General features: G+C 50.0%; 1 protein-coding gene across 3 annotated transcripts in view; it reads right to left on the minus strand.

Moving 5' to 3' along the window:
- Positions 1 to 21,907, minus strand: part of BTG4 (BTG anti-proliferation factor 4) — a 205,705-nt gene that overhangs the window by 20,874 nt on the left and 162,924 nt on the right. For 2 of the 3 annotated variants that reach the window (XR_014815246.1, XR_014815245.1), the window contains 2 exons: positions 19,877 to 20,093; positions 10,195 to 10,406 (listed from right to left, as the gene is read on the minus strand). The exons of the other annotated variant lie outside the window; for it this stretch is intronic. The gene's annotated coding sequence lies outside the window, so the exon portion shown is untranslated. The remainder of the gene's footprint in view (positions 1 to 10,194; positions 10,407 to 19,876; positions 20,094 to 21,907) is intronic. 3 annotated transcript variants of the gene reach the window in all.

Genomic DNA, 21,907 nt, shown 5'->3' on the forward strand with positions numbered 1-21,907 from the left:
ATATGAATTTGGGTGGGAGGGGACCCCATCCAGCCCATGGCAGAGGTCAACCCTGGTGTTCACAGAAGAGAAGTTCTGAGATGGAGCGTTCCCGATAAAAGCCACAGCCAATCAATTCCGAAGGAAATAGGCCTGTGACCACCTCTTTCCTTGGCTGACTTACAACCCTGGAGATCCAAAGCTTCATACAGTTCTAGTGCCACCCTATCTCCTATATGCGCCATCATCCCTTCCCTCCCCTCAGCACCAAGACCACCTGAGGATTTTGTGTTTGAGCCATGGGTAAGAAGTGTCGAGATGGAAAAAAATAAAGAAACACGTCTCCCTCGGGACCAGGATGGGAGATGACATCAATGGAGGCGATTTCCAAGGAGGCCCATTGGCTGGCTGGCTTCCCAACCTCATAAGCAGAACATAGACAAAGGTCCAAATGCCCTGGTGAGATGGAGGCGAGCCAAGCCACCAGCAAGCACCAGCAGTGGAGAGCTGACTGCCAGCCAGAGCCATGTGCTCCTGGACAAGAACCAAGATGGAGCAAAAAGACAGGCCTGGCAGCAGGATGGCCTTGTCCTCGACAGCGTCCTTGCCGTTGGCTTGTGCAGGGTCATGAGTGCTCAGCAGCCTCAGCTCCCAGGATTGTTCTTCCCTGCTGGGAGCCATTTGGCTACATGTCATGCTGGAAGAAGGTACAGGATGTGAGCTTCCAGATGAACTGACTCATTGTAACCAGACTTGGCTTAGCTTGACTGCCCAAGGCCAAGACAGCAGTGGGGGAGGGGAGATGTTGCTGACTCAGCGCAGGGGAGCCCAAGGACAAGCAGGTGAAGGAGTGGCTGGGGGTGGAACATGCCCACTGCAGAAAACAGGGTGCCCGAGAGATGCTCAGAGCTCAGCCAGCAAGTTGCAGCACAGTTCCCTAGGGGAAGGGAAGCCTCTAGGCAGCCTTCACAGCTGCCCTTGATCCAGGTCTCAAGGTAAAATTTTGCAGAAACTTTAGACGCTGACTTCTCTGGGAGATATTAAAGCTCTTCCGAAATCATTCCAAGCAGCTCAGATGACCTGAACTTCAGTCTCATCCTGAAAGTGCACCTGTGCCAGGATGGACCAAGCTAAGTAGCCTAGGTCTGGAGCTAGAATTCAGGGAATAATCACCAAGAACCTGCCCAGAACTAGGTAGCATTCTGGGCTTTGCCTGGAGAAAGTCACATTTCTCACACAATGATTTTAACACCAAGAATAGGGAGACAGAAGGCAGCAGTCTGGTGAGGAATGGACTTTATTTTGGCAAAGACTCTCTGGGAGAGATACAGCAGGAAGAGATGAGACTAGTGATCCTCTCATAAGAGCTAAGCCTCAGAAATCACAGGAGCTGCATGCGGAGCAACTTAGCTTGGCTGTGGTTCTCCCCTTCAGCGAATGAGAACAGAAAAGAGTAGGACCATAAAACAGCATCCACCCTATCTGGAACAGGAGTCTGTCTGCTAGGAGGTGAGAGGGATTCCACTGGCAACCTGGTGACCCACCCCCCATTCACCCGGTCAGCACGTATTTGCTGAGTACCAAATTTGTGCCAGGCGCCATGCCCTGTGGTGAACAAGATAAATTTATAGGCACCACACTCATGAGGTTTTAAGTTCTCAGCAAGGGAAGGGGAAATAATTACACGATTCAAAATATTCGTAATCATAGCAAATGCTACCAAGGGCATTGAGAGTGTGGAAGGACTGTGTCTGGGATCCCTGGGAAGGCTTCCTTGGAACTGAAACCAAGGCTGGAGGATGTGTGGGAATTATCTAAACAAAAGGATGGGATGGGGATAGGAGAGGACACAGTGGGGAAAAAGGAGCAAAATACGTAAACCCTTGAGGTTGGGAAGAACATGACAGAATCAAGAAACTAAGCACCCCCCCCACCACCACCCTGCACTGTTTGTGGGAATGTAAGTTAGTGCAACCAGTATGGAAAACGGTGTGGAGGTTCCTCAGAAAACTAAACATAGAACTACCATGTGATCCAGCAACTCCACTCCTGGGCTTATACCCAGACAAAACAATGATTCAAAGGTACACATGCACCCCATTTTTCATCACAGCACTATTCACAACAGTCACAACTTGAAAACAACCTATATGTCCATCGATAGATGAATGGATGAAGAAGATGTGGTAATATACACAATGAAATACTACTTAGCCATAAAAAATGAAATAATGCCATTTGCAGTAACATGGATGCAACGACAGATTCTCATCCTAAGTGCATTAAGTCAAAAAGAGAAAGACAAATACCATATGATATCACCTATATTTGGAATCTAAAATATGGCACAAATGAACCTACCTACAGAACAGAAACAGACTCACAGACACAGAGAACAGTCTTGTGGTTGCCAAGGGGAAGGAAGGAGAAAGGGATGGACTGGGAATTTGGAGGTAGTAGATGAAAACTATTACATTTAGAATGGATAAGCAATGAGGGCCTATGGTATAGCAGAGGGAATTATATGCAATTTCCTGGGTTATCCCACAATGGAAAGGAATATTTTTTTTTAAAAATGTATATATGTATATAACTAAATCACTTCACTATACAGCAGAAATTAACACAACATTGTAACTATACCTTAAAAAAAAGAAATGAGAGGTTCCCAAGTAACTAGAGTCCAGAGAATGATGCAGGAGGGGTCTGAAGAGCATCTTTCTCCAAGTTTATAATGTGGGGCCTGGTAGACTTTCTAAAGGGTTTTGATCTTTATCTACCAGCAGGTGGGAGAGCCACATGAGGGCTCAAGGCAAGAAGAAGCGACATAATTAGGTAGGCTGATCTGAGCCTGCAGCCTTCCTCTCTTACCTAATGTGGCCTTGATGCAGATGGGAGACTTGACCTTGAGTGTGGGTCCATCATGATCTGAAAACTCTAACCTGGACAACTCAAGAAAGTTACTCTGCTTCTAGTGAGCAGAGCTGGCCAACTGGTTGTAAACTGAAAGTTTGGGTTTGCATTTGTATGTACAGAAGGACAGGATATCCTTGTGGGTGCCCAGCTGGGCCACACATTAAATGGCATATGCACCACAGGGGGTCTAGACTACTCGGTTTGCAAGAAAGAGAAAGTGAAGCTGGCTTGACCAGCAATACTACGCATCAAGGCCTAATGGTGGCACATCACAGTGATTTTCCATGGTACCCTTGCAACGATGCTCTCAGGATTTACAGAGCGCAGAAGCTGCTAAAGTGGGGAGCCAGCCTCTCCTCATCTCTGAAACTCTGTGGTTCACTGCAAATTCCATCACAAACAAGAAGGCGATTCCTTCTCTATTCTCTAATTCCTTGGTCTGGTAGGATTCGCCCAAGATGACCCAAGTCAGGCAATCTTTCCTCTGACTTCCAGGAAGGATGTACGGAAGGTCCTTTTGGGCCCAGAGACCTTTAGTGAGGAGCCCAGCAAATCCCTCCCCCACCTCTGAGCCAACCCCTCTCCCTAGCATCCCAGTCTCAATCTCAATCTCAATGTTAAGGCACAAAGAATGTGTCCCAGAAGTCACCAGTTAGGGTAGAGAGCTTCCGATCAAGATCACAGGGCCGCACTTCTGCTGGACAGCTTCCCACTCACCCTGGAGAAATAGCCCCAGGCTCAGCCTCTCAATCCCCCTGGGCCTGGATTCCTCCTGCTCCAAAGCCTGGACGCACACCATACAACCTCATCTCACACAGATGCAGGAATGACCACAAGCCTGATGTCTTGCCCTCAGCTCCCAAGGGCCCCTCTATCTAGTACAAAATGGCAAAGAAGTGACCCTGAGGCCTCCTGAGAGAAGGAACGTTTATGTCCCATCTGAGCCCAAGACCTTCTGCAGGACGATGGATGAGCATGCTCTCACGCCACGCCACCCCCCCCACAATACCCCCCCTACGACCACACCCTACCCCAACCCACTCACACCACCCCCCACACCACCACAACCATCCCCACCACCACACCACCCCCACCTCCACCACCCAAACACCACCCATACCAGCACCACCCCCCATCACCCCCCCATCTCCCATCCCCCCCCACCTCCCATCCCCCCCATCTCCCATCCCCCCCACCACCATCACCACAGGAGTTCTGGGACACACAACATACATGCATCCAACTACCTAAACGCTCATGTGGCCATCGCAAGCGCTGGAAAGAAAGCAGGTCTCCCTTTATCTTTTCTTCATCTCTTTCTGGTCTGAATGCTAGAGAAGGACCATTTGGAAATGTTCTCATTGAGGGCCTTTCTGCCTTTGGGTACCACAGACCTGCCAGGACCAGGGCGGGCACCTCTCCAAGGCAGCACTGACACGAGGGCCCCACACAGCACACAGGAACTCCATGTTCCAGGCTGGGAACCCCCGCCACCCTGCAGCTAGCTCCCTCCCACCCCCACCCCGCAGGCAGCCCTGCTTAGGGAGGGAGGGCAATCCTAGGTAGGGGCTTTGGTGGCTTCTGGCTTAGTGAGGCCACGCTCCTCCCTCCTTTTCCCCCTAAGTCTCCTCAAGTCAGGACATTCCTGCACTTTCTTTTTATGCTTAACCTGAGCATCCTTCCAATCCTTGGGCACCAGGCACAGTGGACTTCGCTTCTTTTGCAGCCAAGGCTCCTGCACACACTGATCTTGACCTGGCCACTCCTGAGCACTCACCTAAGGAAGGGAGCCCCTATTGGCCACTCCTCAAAACCCTCCTCACACCCCTAGACAGACCCTCTCCCCAGTTGCCAGAAGAGTATGCACCACGGTGACAGGGGTCCCCCTACCGACAGCTCTCGGTGGTGGCAGGCCTGGAAAAGCTTGTGGGTGGAGCCTCCCTCCCTAGTCACCCTTCTGTAAAATCAGATTCCGCCCCCTCAATCCCCTGCTCAAATAAGGGCAGCTTTGGTCGAGAGATATGATCTTTAAATCAGTGCCAGGGCTCCCCAGACAGCACAGAACTTCAAGCAGCACTTGAAACGACACCCAGGACAGGCCCTTAGGCCAGCGCTGGGCCAGACTGATGGGACGTGTTCCAGGGTCCTCAGTGCACCCGGCCCAAAGAATCCTGTGCCAGGTGATCCAATTAAGTACCCACGCCAATGACAGCTCAGAGAGCTGGCCTACCCTCCCCAAAGGAATCCTTAGACACTGCCCACCTCTCATGCCACAGACAGCTCAATACATCTAAGAGCCCTGTTGATATCAGTGAAATGAGTAATAACGTAATACACAGCCATAGCACCACCAACACCAGTAGACTGAAGACTTAATGGAGAAGCAAAATAAAGCAAAGGGGATTAACAAAGGCTCAGAGCCTTGATCGGCCTCTCCTGTGCTGTCCATCACCATGGAACGCATCTTTGGAAGGATCCCAGAGAGCAGTCCGCTGGGGAAGGGCAGCTCCCATCCACAGCCCTAGTTTATATAATCTAGCACCTTTAGAACTTGGCATGAGATTCCCCTTGATGTCGTTTTTGCTGTTAGACAACAAATGCTAATTGATTCACATTTATGAGAGTTGATTAACCAACCCAGCAGCAGTGGCATACATGAATGCTAACTGGCCTCAAAGTCATTCATCATCGTTAAAGCAGTACAACTCTGTGGTTACTAATCAACCAGGTTTGCAGATAAGAGCAAATGATTTACCAGTCACTTAGGTATTCATCTACTGATTCAATAAAATGTACCTAGTACCTTTCCGAGGAAAACACTGCATTACGTACTTCAAAGGATGAATAAAGAAGATCTCTGCCCTCAAGTAGCTCAAGCCTTAGTAAAGCAAGATGTGAGAAGTCCTTTAATAAAAGTAAACTATGCCAAGTGCCATGGGAAGGGACAAACTGCCAAGGCAGTTCCGAGAGGGGTGCTCATCTCTCTCTGGGGAATCACAGAGGGCTTCATGTAAGAGGCAAGGCTTGGGCAATTCCTTGAAAATGGGCAGAAGTAGAACAGACGTGGTATGATAAGCATTCCACAGAGATCGTGTGCGATGGTGGAGGTGGGGGAAATGAAGGGTATTCTTTGGAACCAGTGAGCATCCTGGTAGACAGTAGCAGCATGTGTCTGTTGCAAACGAGTTGACAAGCATTGCTCAAGCCCTGTGGCAGGACAGGCCCCGAGTGCTGGATTCAAGCCCCATGCCGATTATGGGGACACACCAGGAAATAAAACACACAAAGTCCCTGACCTCATGGAACTGGCAGTTCCTCCAAGGATAAGGCTGACAAGGAAGATTGGAGAAACCCCAATTCTGCCTTTCTAAGTAGTTTGGGAATTGGGGGTGGTACTGGGGAGTTTGTGACAGTTTTTAATGCTGAAAAGTTATGATTAGACACTTTTGCAAAATTAATCTGGCCCTGGCATACAAGACAAATTTAAAAAGGAAGAGGAAAAAATGGAAAGTCCAGTTAGGAAGCTATTGCAGTAACCTAGATGAGAGATTATGACCAAAACCAGGGCAATAAATAGGAAGGACAATAAAGGTGTGAATGGAAGCGATACCACTCAAGTAGACCACACCGATTTGGGAACCAGCCGGATGTGGATGGCAGGGCAAAGAAAGCATCAAACTGGTCTAGGTTCTCAAGCCTGGGTGACTTGGAGGATGTTGATGTCATTATCCAAAACCAGAGAGTCAGAGGAATACATTGGGATGGAAAGGAGATGACAGGTTAAAGCAGAGTGTGCCTGGTGTCTTACCCACCAAAGAAACAAGAGCTCTTCTCTCTGAAGAGAGGTAAGAATAGCCAAGAAACCATGAAGAGAGGGCCCGTGGGCATTTGCAGCCATGTGGATAGACCAAGAGATGATCAGAAGTCAAACAGAGAAAGACAAATACCACGTATCGCCTAAATCTGAAATATGACACAAATGAATTTATTTACAAAACAGACTCACAGACATAGAAAACAAACTTATGGGTTATCAAAGGGGAAAGGGAGTCTGGGGAGGGATAAATTAGGAGTCCGGGATTAGCAGATATACACTACTATACATAAAGGAGATAACAAACACGGCCCTGCTGATTAGCACAGGAACTATAGTAAACATCCTGTGATAAATCGTAATGAAATGAATGTGGAAAAAGGCCATGTATATATATGTATAACTGAATCACTGTGCTGCACACTAGAAACTAACACAGCATTGTAAATCAACAATATTCAATTCAAAGGTGTGGGGGACTGGAGTTCCCATCATGTCTCAGTGGTTAATGAATCTGACTAGGAACCATGAGGTTGTGGGTTCAATCCCTGGTCTCACTCAGTGGGTTAAGGATCCAGCGTTGCCCTGAGCTGTGCTGTAGGTCACAGACACAGCTCGGATCTGGCATTGCTGTGGCTGTGGCGTAGGCCGGTGGTTACAGCTCCAATTCGACCCCTAGCCTGGAAACCTCCATATGCCACAGGTGTGGCCCTAGAAAAAACAAAAAGACAAAAAAGTGAAAAATTTAAAAAATAAAAATAAAAGTGGGGGGCAGCGGGAAGGGAAAGTAAAATGAAAAATGGTAAAGGAGCACTAGCGAGTGAGCAGTTACATCGCCTCAACCCTAGCACCTAGGAGTCCCCATTGTGACTCAGCAGGTTAAGAACCCAACATAGTGTCTGTGAGGATGCCTGTTCGGTCCCTGGCCATGTTCAGTGGTTAAGAATCCAGCATTGCTGCAAGCTGTTGTGTATGTTGAAGATATGCAGCTCAGATCTGGTGTTGCTGTGGCTGTGGTGTAGACTGGCAGCTGCAGCTCTGATTTGACCCCTGGCCCAGAACTTCCAAGACCCTATTACCTGCTATTATCTCTTAATGTTTTCAAAGCTCTTTGGAACGTCATTTTCTCTTCTCCAAACCATCAATTCTCCCCCAGGAGACCACGAAATAGAGAATACAGAAGAAGTAAGTGGGAAAAATGAAGTGGGCCTAGCGAAGGGGATTCAGATGCTAATGAAGACAAGATTTGGGGTCTTCACCCCTAACGAAGGAGAATCGGATGCTAGTGGAGGCAAGATTTGGGGTCTTCACCCCCAATGTCCCTTGTAGTTCTAAGACTTTTGCTAGGTTCCTCCTCCGACAATGATTCTTCCTCCACATGCCAGAGGCCCTGACTCCTGATCCAGAGGTCCTGATTTGTCTGTTTCCCCATCATGCCCAGAGCCCAGGCAGGCCCAGATTCCAGATAATGACCACTACTGGCATCAGAAAGACCAGATCAGAAGTCAAGCTCTTGACCAGCATTCGGGGCCTCCCCCACTCACCCGCCCCAGTATCACACCACATCAGACACAGGTGGGCCCAGGCAGGTCTGGCCGGCAGCTCCCAGCCTGGGGTGGGAAAGCTGATGTTTCACAGTTTGCTCAAAATGCATGTGCCCTGACGCAGCATGTCCTCTGGGATGTCCCAGGGACTCTGAGGGCCACGATCGGGACATGGCTCAGGTGTGCAGCAGCCAAAGGCAAAGACCTTCAACTTGCGATCCCACCACCAAAGTCTCAAAAACAGAATGAAAAGCAATTTCCCACAAGGGAACTGGTTTCCTTGGAGACTGGAATTCCCTCAGTGGGAGCGTTTCTTCATAAAGGGGGAAGAAAAGTCACCGCTGCATCCTTGTTTTTTAAATTAGAACATCTGTCTTCTCTCATAATGTCATGCAACACACCCTCGCAAAGTGGACTGCTCACTTGAAATGTCATTATTGAGTGATCGGTTCTCTACTCACGTCCAGCTCTGGAGATTAGGGGGAAGTGAGATCCCTTCACAAAAGGATTCTCCTCCATCTGGAGAGAACCAGGCACAGTATGGATGTCTCTGGGCTGTGAAATTGGGCAGAAGTCTCCGGGAGCAACTGGGAGAGCTGGTCCACAGCTGGTAAGGAGAACCACTGCCACCCCCAGAACTGCCAGTAATGCAAACATGGGACCTCTGCTCCCAGCTCGCAGAAGGTTGCTCTCATCGCACCCAGGCAATACATGGCAAACTCCACATAAAAAGACAGAAGAATAAGAAGGGATTGTTTTTTTCTAATAAATATTCTTTTGCTGCTAATCCACCCTTTGTAACTGACAGGCTTCATGGAGCTGGCAATGAGCCCATCAGATAACAATGCAGCTGTGACCTGAGAAACGTGAGAAGAGAAGAAGATTAATCAAGATGAAAAACATGTTTGGTAACTGTGTCTGAGGGGAGGTCCAAGGGGAGTCCTCAGATGGGTGTCCTGACAGCTCAGGGACCCCAAAACCTATGCCACCCAGAAGCTGAGGCTACCCCACAGACACAGGGGTCTGATGCATGGGCTCTGAAAGCGGGTGGCTAGTTTCCCTAACTTTTACACGGGTATGTGCTCCCTGGGCCTTCCTGAGCCAGCTTCATGGAAAATGGAAACAGCATGGAAGAGGTGTCACAGCCCAAGGCCCACACTTTCAGGGCTCCCCGCCCACAGCATCAGGCTGAGGACTCACGGGGCTCTTTAGGGAGGCCCCCCCCAAGGCAGTGGCATGATCCGCTCCAGCTCCCTGGCAAGCCCCCGCCAGCAGCCCCATCTGAAGGTGAAGCTGTAGGGAGAAGGGTTTGACAAATGGTTATATTGTCACAACTGAGAGTCAGGACAAGTGCCCTGACCAGCACGTAGGTAAGATCGGCACAGAACAGTTCCGAGTTAGGGCCGTCCTGAAAACCAGGCTTTGGGTGAATGACAGAAGATAGAAGAGAAATACTGGTCTGCTAGGCCACGTGCACCACAAGGGCTCTTTCACAGATGGAAAGGGAAGAGGATGAAGGGATCGAGGTCTGTGTCTACACCTCTTCACCCTTCTCCAGTGTTCCTCCCTCCATCCTCACCTGTGATCGTATCCAAGAGAAAGATATGCCCCACATCAGCCTTCAGGATGGTTCCAAACCCTACCCTGTTGTTCCTGCTGCTTTTCCCTGCATCCCTGTCCTGGGAGCTGATGCAGGCCCCGCAGACCACAGAGCCCTGCAGAGCCTCCAATCAGACATCCCCTTCTCTTTGCAGGAGGAACTGAGGACTGAGGGCCTGGTCCATAGTCCCCACATGGGGACAGCAGACCAGGGCAGAGGCCAGGGAGAACAGTAGGGCATCATCAGTGCTGTTCATTATCCCTTTACACTTTGACGCCAATGTCCAGGGCCCCGGGACACAAGCCCAGACCCCAGACCCTCTCTTTTGACGTCCCTCTTACCTACTGAGGGGTTGATCCCAGCCTTGGGCATCAGCTGTCTGGAGCAATTCTGGAGAAGTGGGAGTGTCCACATTCACTCTGCTCCCAGAGGGCCAGCTGGAGAGACACCAGCAGGAAACACAGGAAAAGCCCCGGCAGCCAGGCTGTGCAAACCAGGAAGACAGTGCAAGGGTCTCGGTCGCTCAGCAAAAAGCAGGTCCTGTGATAACCCACTAAATAATGAATCAAAATTACAGTCATTGTAATAGACCCCTCACTTTGTCCCAAGCACTTGTTCTAAATATTCCCCGTTCACTAATTTGTTCTGGCTTCACCACAACCTACGGATTTTTATTGAGGTAAAAGTCATACAACATCAAGTTCACCATTGTCACTCTACGTAATATTCTGTAAGAACCTATATGGGAAAAGGCTCTGGAAGAGAATGGCTAAATGTATATATATAACCGAATCACTTTGCTGCACATCTGAAACTAACATGACATGGTAAAGCAACTGTATTTCCATAGAAAATAATTTTTAAAAAAGCACTTTCAAGTGTACAATTATGTGACTCTCAGGACAGTCACAATGTTGCACCACCATCACCCTATCGAATTCCAGACATTTTTTTCACCCCCCAAGGAAACCCCCCGTGTCTTTTAAGTCATTCCTCATCAGAGCCTACTTGGGAGCTAGCGCCCTCTACTGACAAAGCTTCACTTCACACTCTCTGGAGGCAGCAAGGCTCCGAGTCCAGCCACAGATGTTGCAGTGCAGGTGGGGAAGGGGGACGTGTTTCTGAGCAGCAATAAATGGATTACTGGCAAATGACTCAGATTCTACACGTGAGGACATGGAGATGGGAGGTGAAGAAACTTGCTCCAGGTCACACAGTAACTGGTGAAGCCAGGCTGTCTGACTCCAAAATGAGGCTGGAAGATAAAGGCTAAGAAGGAAGATGGCGCCTATCTTCTCATAAACATACAGATAAGGTTCCCATGAATTTGCTGACCAAATCTGAAGCTATGAGGAAAAAGAGATATGTATAGAGCTTGGAGCCAGGCTCTTAAGTGCTCTGAATGAAAACACTTAAGAAGGTAGTAAATCCGTGAAATTCATTAGCTGTGAAAGACACGGGCCCATCTAATTACTCCAAGAATTTCAGAGCAGACGAGCAGCACTGGCTGAGGGAAGTGCCACTCGAGGCACAACAGAGGTGACAAGGAAGCAGCTCCCTGACCTCAGGTCTCCAGCTGGTCCCCTGCATTTCCCATATCTTCCAGATCATGCTCTCTGCTCGCATCCTGACACCTCTCATGGTCCTTAAACATGTCTTAGTCTTTGGAACCATGCTGTTGTTGTTTGGTTTGGTTTGTTTCCCATCTACAGGGCATTCGCCTCTCCTCTTCATTGATCTAAACTCCATCCCTCTGCATCAGTTCAGGCCTTGGTGAGCTTCTTTTCTGAATTCAGAGACCACATAATAACAACAGAAGTTAAGGCTTTGGGAGCCCTCGCTACACGGCGTGCGTGCACCACGCTGACCACTCTTCAGTGTGCGTCCGCCTTTAAACGTCACAGAGGAGCCCAGATGAGGCCACTGAGACCTGGAGAGGCTGTGTGACTTCCTCAAAGTCCCACAAGAAGCACGTGGCAGAACCGAGATTAGAACCCTGGTCTCTGGGATGCCAGGCCTAACCTCTTCACCAACACATTAAAGGGCCTCTCGGCTGCATGGGCCTCCTTCCCTGTTTCCAAAGGATTCCCCAGACACCGGCCTTTCCTTACCACCAGACTACAAGCTCCTCGAGGGCAGGCACCGGCATGTTAGCAGCTCAGCAAGGGCCTCACACACTCAGTTTCCTTTCTTCTCTTCTGTGCCCCATAGTGTCTGTGTCAGTGACAGAATGGTTCTGTATCCAGAAGAAGAAATTCACGGACTTATCTGAAAGGAGAACTAATGGATCCTCGTATCTCGACCCAGGAAATAAAGGAGGACTATGGTTTCAGTACTTTTTGAGACGTGAAAAGGGGACAAGGAAGTACAGGGCAAGAGCTGCACACTGTTTGGTGGCTGGCCTTGACCCTCAGGTTCAATATTAATGTCAACCTAATAATAATAATTCCTATCTTGAGAGCCCCTGATACGTGTCAGATCCTGTACTAAGCACTGAATTTGCAGTATCTGGAGTTCCTGTCGTGGCCCCGCAGTTAACGAACCCGACTAGCATCCATGAGGACTCGGGTTTGATCCCTGGTCTCACTCAGTGGGTTAAGGATCCGGCATTGCCATGAGCTGTGGTGTAGGTCGCAGATGCAGCTCAGATCCTGCGTTGTTGTGGCTGTGGCGTCGGCCGGCGGCTACAGCTCCGATCAGACCCCTAGCCTGGGAACCTCCATATGCTGCAGGTGCAGCCCTAAAAAGACAAAAAATGATAATAATAATAATAATGAATTTGCAGTATCTCTTGAGTCCACGTACTAAGCCTGTGAGAAATGTCCTGCTATTCTCACTGCTTTGGAGATGAGGAAATCAAGACTCAGAGAAGAAGCTTTCCTAAAGGTTCATAGCTGCTGACTGACAGGTGGAGTTGGAATTCAGCCCTGGGCTTTCTGATCCCAAAACTAGAAGAAAGGGGAGGACCCCCAAAACTTAGGGAGTAGCACCTCTCATCAAAGTTCCAATATTCCGATTGTCATATTATCAAATAATTACTATTTCAAAAGGGAGATTAATTGAGTCACATAAGATAGAGCCACTGCTGTTGAGAAGCTTATGATTTAGACAAGAGGACAGATAAAAGACAGAAGCAAGATGCAGGACAACCCCTGGGGCTGGACAGCAAGGAAATGGCCTGCCTTGAGAGGGAACTGATGGGAGCAGAGAAAAGCCTGGGAAGTTTATGTAAGGGATCCAATTAGATGCCTTCTAAGTCTCCTTCCAGCATGAATATTCTGTGATTCTGTTAATTAACCACCAGCCAACGGGAGGTGTAAGAACCTTAGCAAAGTTCAGGGCTAAGGACACACTTTATAGCCATCAGCATGAAAGAAGTAGATGCCGTCACAGAGGGTGGCTGTGGTTCCCAAAGGACATGAGAAGGATGGGAGCAGAAGCTAGAGACGGAGTGTCAAGGAACACTGAGAGCTAGAGCCAAGGAGACTGCAGGAGGCGGAAGAAAGAGGAGAAGGAGGGGGAGAAGGAGGGGAGAAGAGGGGAGGGGAGAAGGGAGAGGGAATGGAGGGGGAGGGGAGAGAAGGGGGAGATGGGAGAGAAGAGGAAGAAGAAGACTCTTAGACTAGTTAGTCCAAGGGCAGCAGCAAGAGAGAGAGAGGTTCAGTGCAAACCAGGAAGCACTTGTGAGCACCTAGTCTTCATGCCTTTGATATTCTGTGCCTTCAGCAAATACCCACTGGGCATTACTGTGTGCCGGGCACTGCTCCTGGAGCTGGAGAGCATGGCTGGCTCTCAGGCACTAACACTCTTGGACAATGCTGCTGAGCAAGGCATTTCACTGTGGGTGACACGAAAAAATGGGGATCATGGTCCCTACACCCAAATCACTCCAAGCTGGGCTATGGATACTAAACAAACACAAGGCAAGCTAAATTGCAATGCGATATTGAAATAGGATGGAAAGAGAAGAGCAGACAGGAAAGAAACTAACAAGTCGAAGATTTATCCTGCTAGACAGAGAAGACGGGAACATGTTTGGAGGCGGACAAGTGTGCCAGCCAAATTGAATTATACACCGTCCTTCACTGTTGAAAAAACATAAACTTTCATATTCCTCGGAAAATGAATCTTATTACTGTGATTTCTCAAGTAATGTAGCTGTCCCTCCTAGGAGTAGTTCTAGAAATCCTGGCCATCTCAGCTGGGTCAAGCCAGGCAGACTTCCTGGAAGAGGAGGTGGAAAAGAGGTGGTGCCCATTTATTCATAAACCAGAGGTAGACGATGGTCCTAAAATGTACATCAAAGAGAAAAGGGACCTTACACATCATCCACTCTGATTTCCTTATTTTACAAATGAAGAAACTGAGGTAGAGCGACATGAAATGGTTTGTCCACGGTGAATTAGTAGCACTGGCAGACTCAAGTCCCAGTTTCCCAGAGGTCCCTCTTCCTCCAGTTACAAAAAGGCCTGTACATCCAGGAGGTGGTGGGAGGCAGGGAATCTCTGAGGTCCTCGCAGTCCCAACCCCAGGATGATAACTTTATCCAGCCCCTCCCCTATGGTTCTCCCTGCATCGCTCCCATTCCACCAGCCATCCCAGCTCTGCGGCTTCTAAAGGGCAGACCTCACATAGTCCTGGGACTCTCCAGCAAAAGGCAACTCAGAGAGGCTGGTGCAGGCTTCCCCAGGGCTGCCTAGTTCTAACCAGAACTCAAGGGTGGCAGTACAAGCCCTGAAGGGGTCAAAACCTGTCTGAGGTTCTCCAAGCCCATAGACACGAGGGCACCAGGCCACAGACAAAGGCAAAACGCATCTTTGGTCCCTTTGCCGGGATGCACCAGCACCAGCACCCCTCAGGGCTGGGATGGAAACCCAGAAAGCCAGCTCGGGCTTCGGCTGGGCCCAGGGAAGCTCCCAGCCCCGCTCTGCCCTCAAGGACTCAGCCTTCAAGGCTAGTGCTGGAGAATCCAGGGCCTCTTGGGGGCAGGTGGTGATGGGAGAAGGCCCACCACCAACACCACCTGAAGGGAGAGTGGAAGAAGGGCTCTTGCTTTCCTGGGGGCTGCACCCTGCCCTGGGAGAGCAGCTCCGCAGAAAAGATACTTGAGGACCTGGCTTGGGGCCAAGAGAGCATATACCTCCGGGTTTTATTTCCCTTTATAAATGGAGACAGGCGAGGAGAGGAATGCTTTGGCTGAGTAATACAATACTTCTGGGTCCGGCCCACAAGGCTTGGCCCTGGGAAGAGCAAACAAGCCGCCTGCCCTGTCCCAGCAGGTTTGCAGACAGCGGCCTCCAGCTGCCACTCACCGCCCTGGGGCGTGGACGCCGGGGGGCGGGGGGGTGCTGCCTTTCCCCCACCTCCACCCCTCATCCACCTCCCACCCCCCCCACTCTCCCTCTCCCCGGAATGGGGGAGAAAATCCATAGTCCAGCCCTCAACCCCGAGAGGAAGACCAGGCCCGGTGTTGAACGCCACCAAACCATCAGACCTAACTCTGTACCCCACCCCCACCCCGTGCCGTCGCAGTTCCTGCTTTCTTCAGCGACCCAGGCCCCCGCACCCGGCTGCAAGCCTCTGCCCAGACTGTGGGCCTCCCACTGACGGATGCATGGTCTGGAGCAAGCACCTGCGAGCAAACGGTCAGCCCCAGAAGTAAAATGTCAATAGCAACCCGGGTTCGTGCAGAATTCTGCATTTACCAAGTACTTTTGGCAGACATCATTTCGAGCTTCCTAACAGCCTTCCAAGTTGGGCATTATCAGCTCCCCCATTTTACAGATGCAGAACCAGGAGGCTCAGGGAGGCAGTCACTGAAGGGGTGGAGTGGAACCCAGGCTCCCTGACTCTCTCACACGGTCCATCACTGCATACCCGGCCGCCTGATCCCTGGTGTTGGCGATCCGTAGAGGGGGTGATAACTAACACTAGCTCTGCAACCCCCTGGCTTTCCAACCTGGCAGCCGAATGAATGAGAGGCTTTCTCCTGGCAGCTGGAGGCTCCAGCCCTCGCCTGACCCCTCGCTCCCAGGCCCGAACCGGCAGGTGCCCCTCACCTCTGGGGCTTGCCCTCCCTGCCTCACTCCTGGCACTGTTTGTTTTGCCGAGAGTTTCCGTTGGCTCGCGTGTGGGTGTTTGTTGTATTTCTCCTGCAGATGGCAGACAGCGTGTTTCCCCCCCTCCCCCCGTCACCCCACCCTGAGGGTTGTGTGGAAAGCAGACGCTGCAGGGCAGAACAAAAGCCTCGCAGCTGAACTGCCCGTCTGCCGGCCTCTTTTATCCAATCCAAGTCCCGACAATATCTTTGCAAAATACCCTTTAACTCCTCCATCATCTGGGACTCTTCCAGCCTGCCTCCCATTGGTCTGGAGCCCCCAACGTTTCCCCCACCCTCACCCTCACAGAAACAGCTGCTTCTCCCATGGGGCAGGACGGCAGTTCCAAAGAGCGATTTGGTTTGTTTCAGGGGGAGATTGTTGTTTTGGCCTCCGTCTATTATTATGCCCCCACCGAATCCAGAGACACAATGCTCACAGAAGCTTCTGGCAAAAGGAGAGAAGGGGATTGGGAAGAAAGGCCAGAGTGACCCTGGCTTTTTACTGCCCCGGAAGAGGCTCCCTGCTGAGGCAGGTGCTCCTGCGGGAACTGGAATACAGGAGTTCTGGAAAAGGATGGAGTTTCTCTTGTTTTGGTTTGGTTTGGTTTGGTTTGGTTTGGTTTGGCCACCCTGTGGCATATGGAAGTTCCCGGGCCAGGGATCAGATCCCGTCTGCAGCCACGACCTATGCCTCAGGTGCAACGCCTGATCCTTAGCCCACTGTGCCCGGCTAGGGATCAAACTTGAGTCCCAGGGCCCCAGAGACGCTGCCCGTCTGGGTGCACCACAGCGGGAACTCCAGAGCTTCTGTGTTTTGAAAGCAAATGTTTCTCCTTCCCAAATCTCACTCTTCCCATCTGGCCATAAGAGCTGTGCTCAACTAGAAGACTGGGGCCTCTCCCTCTGGGGATACACTGGGCCCACGCCAGTGCATAGGGGCTGGTAAGTGCCTGAGCATCCTTGCTGCCTACACCTGAGGCTAGAGCACCAGTGGGACACAGCGGCAGCCATCCTCTGCACCCAACCGCCTTCAGTGACTCAGGCTAGACCCCCTGGCTTTCTTCCTGTGTCTCTTCCCTGCTTCTACCACTCTGCCCAGTTTCTCAGATTAGTGACTTGACGAGCCAGCCTTCCTGAGTTTCTTCTTAGCCATGTCCTGAGTGATCAGCATCACAGACATCTTACCTGCCAAGGCCCACCTCCCTCTACACTCATGCTCACACCTGCGGGACCCCAGCCAGGCTAAGGGGGGAAACATGGCTGTCACTCCTGAGCCCTACTGGACAACATTTGATGTCCACCTGCAAGTGCAGCCTTGGAGGTGTCCAAGAAGACTCTGTCTACAAGGACCTAAAAGCAGCCGAAGATGCAGCTGAGGGAAAAGGCAAAGAAGCATGCCAGGGCACCCACCAAGCCACCAGCAGGTGCGACACAGAAGTCTCTGTGGCCACCCCCTGGTAGTTCTGCCCATGCTGACACAGGGTCCTGGACCCCAAGATTCATTCATGGAATAGTTGGATAATTCCTATTTATGCAGGCTAAATTCTAGGACAGAAAGGGAACTTGGGCCCTGGCATGCAGAAGCTGCTTTGCCCAGTCCCTAGATACACGTGGGACCCAGTGCATGTTGCTAGCTTGCACCCTGTGTTTTCCAACCTGAACCTTTGGGCTCACGTAGTTCCCACCCCTTGCCTGGTCTGGCCTCCAGACCTTCAAGGCTTGGCTCTGTGAAGCCTTCCTTGGCCCCTTCCGACAGAAGCCAACCATTCTCCTGGGGCATTTCTTCCAGCCCTTACCAAATTCCACCAGGCATTTTTGCTATCTGGGTACACATCTTATCTGTAAAGTTCCGAACAACAGAGATATCTTATTCATCTGTTCTCGCTGACCAAGCACAGCTCCCTGGCCCTGGCACCTAGCACTGTGCCTTGCACAGAACAGACATCAACTATTTTCTGGATCAATAATCCAAGATAATTATCCTAGGTCCTTCTGAATGGCCAGTAAAGGATCCTGGCAGACAGTTAAGGGAAAAGGAAACAAGAAAACAAAACACGACCCCATCTCCTTGGCGACCACATGTGTTTTTCCAAGTTCCAAAATAGAATGCTAGACAATTCCGTCAGTGATGCAGTCAGAGGGTCCCCGGATGGAAGACCCTCCCCCATCCCCACTGGTCATTGCCCTAAATTTCCACTTATACTTTTCTGGTGGCACTTCTGTCCCCACACTCTTACCCACCCAACAGAAATCTTTGATCAACATTTTAAACACTTTTTCAAAACCCCAGTTTCCTGAACTCGAGGAAAAAACAGGCTTCCCCTGCCTGGGGTGCTGGGTGCTGCCTGGCCAACCCTAGCGGCTGTGCTTCTCCCGCACATCCATCCCTCCCACCCGGCGGGCAGCTAAGCCCCTGTGGTCAGGACCCCAGTGAGGCCTCCTGGTGATTTGCATATAATCACACACGTTGCCGGGCACAACAAAGCCGCTCCACACTGCAGAGCCTTCTCAGCTGAGTTGAAGGTTTAATCTCCTTAATACAAAAGTTTCTGCTTTGCTTTTGGACGGGCTCTGGGACTCCTGCTAATGATGCTAAACAAATAATCGCCCTTTATCCCCCTCTGGAGGCTCTGCCCTGTGCATTGTGGCCGCACAGGCCCCATTGGTTGTGGTTTACGGGCCAGGCCTGCACCTGCACTGTTCATGTGAGATCACCGGATGCCCAGCAGAACCCTTTAAAGCGATCCAAGCACAGTGACAGTGGCGGGTGGGGCCAGGGAAGAGGTGCCAGCCAGGCACCAGCGCTAGGCTTCCCGGACCCCCGGAGTCCCCTTTTCTTTCCCTGGGGAAGCACTTAACCCATGCCTACTCCGAAATCCAGCCCCTCCTTTAACTGGTCTTCCAAGCAGATCCTCTTCCTCTTTCCGTATTCAGCCCCCTAGGGCTTTCCCTCCCAGACTCACCCAGCCCCTCCATTTATGCACTCTTAGCTCTTGGGAGTCACTGCAAACATCAGTTCATTGACCTGAGCATTTTGCCCCTAGGACTCAGAGTCTGCCTCAGGAGAGAGCCTCTAAGACACTATTTAGACTTGGTTCCAACCCTCTGCCAGGTCACTTTGAGAATGAGCCATGATTCCCGTCTCTTATATTGATTCAAGATTTGGAAGTCAATAATCAGACAAGTGTGGCCTAGATGGAGCTGCCCTGGCTGTCTCAGTTATCTACGGCTGTGTAACAAACAATCCCCACACCTAGATGCGTGAAACAACAATCATTTTATTCTGTCTCTCAATGTAGTAGTTCAGAAAGGTGTTCAGGGCTCAGCAGGGCAATTTTTCTGTTCTATGGGGCATCAGCAGGGGTTACCCTGTGGTCTTCAGCTGGCCAGTAGGATGATCTGGGGGCCCAAGATGGTTATACTTTCAGGTCTTATGCCCTGGTAGGTGCAGCTGGAAGGCTTGGCTCAGCTGGGATTGTTGACCAAAGGGTCTTCCTGTGGTCTTCAGTATGACAGTCTCAGGATAATGGTATTTCTAACATAGCAGATCAAGGCTCCCAAAGAGAATGTTAAAAGAACTGGGCTTCATATGATCTAGGCTCAGAACTTTCAGAATTTCATGTTGTCCACATTCTGTTGGTCAATCTGGTTCAAAAGGAGGGAATTTGCAAGTGTGTTTATCACGCCAGCTAAAAAGCTCTTCTCAAGAGCCACCAACCCCATCGCCAGTATGAGAGCAATGTCCGGGGACCAAAGGCTCTATAGTTTAGCCTTGCAAACGAAACATCATGGTTACCAGCCTGCATGCACTAGGTGCTGGCATCACTCTCCATCGTCCCCCCCAGTGACTCAAGCAAACATCCTACCACTGGCCTGGTGCAGCAACCCCAACAGACCCACTGCTTGGCCTGTCTCTCACCTGCCTTGGCTGCTGGCAGGACCTTTGGTTTTTCTTGGCTGCTGCCAGAACTAGAGCTGCCCTTTTCAGGTTTTTGTTCACAGGTGGCTTTCGATGGGAGATAAGGAAGTTTGAGTTCACTTTTACGGAGGCAAAGATGCTGCCACAAAGAAGGGGGTTAATTCTCCAGACTTCAAGTTCCATCCTGGCCCTCGCAGGATGGCTCCAGCAGCAAGTCCCTGCTGAGAGACAAGGATGTCACTATGTCACTGCTGTAAGGCTCAGTGGGTGTCAGAGGTGAGCCTTGAGGAGGAGGGAGGCAAAATGAATGGGGGGCAGAGGGTAGGGGTAGGGTTCTATAGGTCACACCACTGAGGGGTTGAGTCATCAGCACCAAGCAACCCCTGGTCCGACAGGCTCTGGGAGGCCCATCTGGCCCAAACCAGCTGCACTTTCCCCAGCTCCAGGCTGGGAGTGGCAGGCATCTGGCAGGACAGTCTTCGCCCCAGAAGCAAAGATGCAGGGTCACGTAGGCCAGGGCCACACACACATCTTTTTTATGTTTTCCATTCACATGGCACATTTTATTATGGACTATCCCAGCCATACAAAAAGGAATGGCAAATACAAAAACAAACACCCATGCACCCACCCCCTAAATTAGGAAAGAAAAATGTTAACAATAGTATGGAAGTCGTCTGGGCCACATGTATTTTCAGGGCTCTGGAGAGCAGGTGAGAAAAAGAAGTCCGCTCCTTTCTACACTGGAAGGGAAGCCTTGAAGGGAAGAGCCATTGCTGCTGCAGCTAGAGGGGGGCCTCTTCTTATAAGGATGTATTACAGTATCAAGGGATATTTTATAAGAGTCTGGGAATCAACTGTAGAGAATTAGAACATTCTTTCCTTCAACTCCCAGCTCAGAGACTTCCCACATCCCACAGTCTGAATTAGTCACCCGTTCCTTAGGGGTCTTTATTTTTATTTATTTATTTTTAGGGCTGCACCTGCAGCATATGGAAATTCCCAGACTAGGGGTTGAATTGGAGCTGCAGCTGCCAGCTTGCACCACAGCCACAGTGGGATCTGAGCAGAGTCTTCAATCTACACCACAGTCACAGCAAGGCCCAATCCCTGACCCACTGAGCTAGGCCGGGGATCAAACCGCATCCTCATGGTTACTAGCCAGATTTGTTTCCACTGCTCCACAACTGGAACTCCATTTGAGGATCTTTAGAGGTTGTCTTTTATATCTCTATGGCTGTCTATAACCCACACTAGACTAAACTCCATGACTGTGCATTATTCATTTTTGACCTCTCACGAATTTCTTAGGCAGAGTCCAGACTCTTTGTTACTGACACGAATGTGTAATTAGCTCTTGAGAAATCCCTGTGGTCAATGGGCAGGGAAGAGAAAACTTAGCCGAAAAGGAAAGAGAAAGTAAGTTGAAAAATCAGAGACCAGAGCCCAGATCTTAAGTGTCTAAGGCCATTCTCCCATCAAAGGAACCAGGGCTCCTTGGGAAATTGGCTGATTCTAAGACCAGGAAAAGACACAGGCAGCTGAACAGATTTGAAATTTTAAGAAAGAAGAGTAGAGTTATGATCTGACTAATCAATATAGATACAGGAAGGTCATAGAAGCGTATAGTACATCCTCAATAAACTTTTTTCACTTAAATGAAAAAAAGAGGAAGAAATATGCAAGATGAGAAGATTAGCCTAAGGCGTCTTCCAGTACCACAAAGTAGGGAAATGCTTTTTTTAAAAAAAAAATCTAAAGTCCACAATAATGGGTTATATCAAAGGACACTGGAACCAACTGAACAAGCTCCCACCAGTCACCAGTGGATCATTTGGAGAAAAACAAAACAACAAAACAAAACTTTCAACCCAAAGTATGAAATCAACATTCATGAGTCCATATTGATGGAAATAAACAATGGAATGACTAAAACATAGGAAAGAAAGGACAAATCTCCTACACAGAAGAATTTCACACACTTTGCAAAGGTAACCGACCCACAGGGAAGGAGAGCATAGGTCTCTTCATCTCA

The sequence above is a fragment of the Sus scrofa genome, chromosome 9 (genome assembly GCF_054392235.1).
Source record: "Sus scrofa isolate SSC_HxYL_T2T_F1_AM1 chromosome 9, Sscrofa_HxYL_maternal_Yorkshire_Landrace_v2.0, whole genome shotgun sequence".
Lineage (NCBI taxonomy): Eukaryota > Metazoa > Chordata > Mammalia > Artiodactyla > Suidae > Sus > Sus scrofa.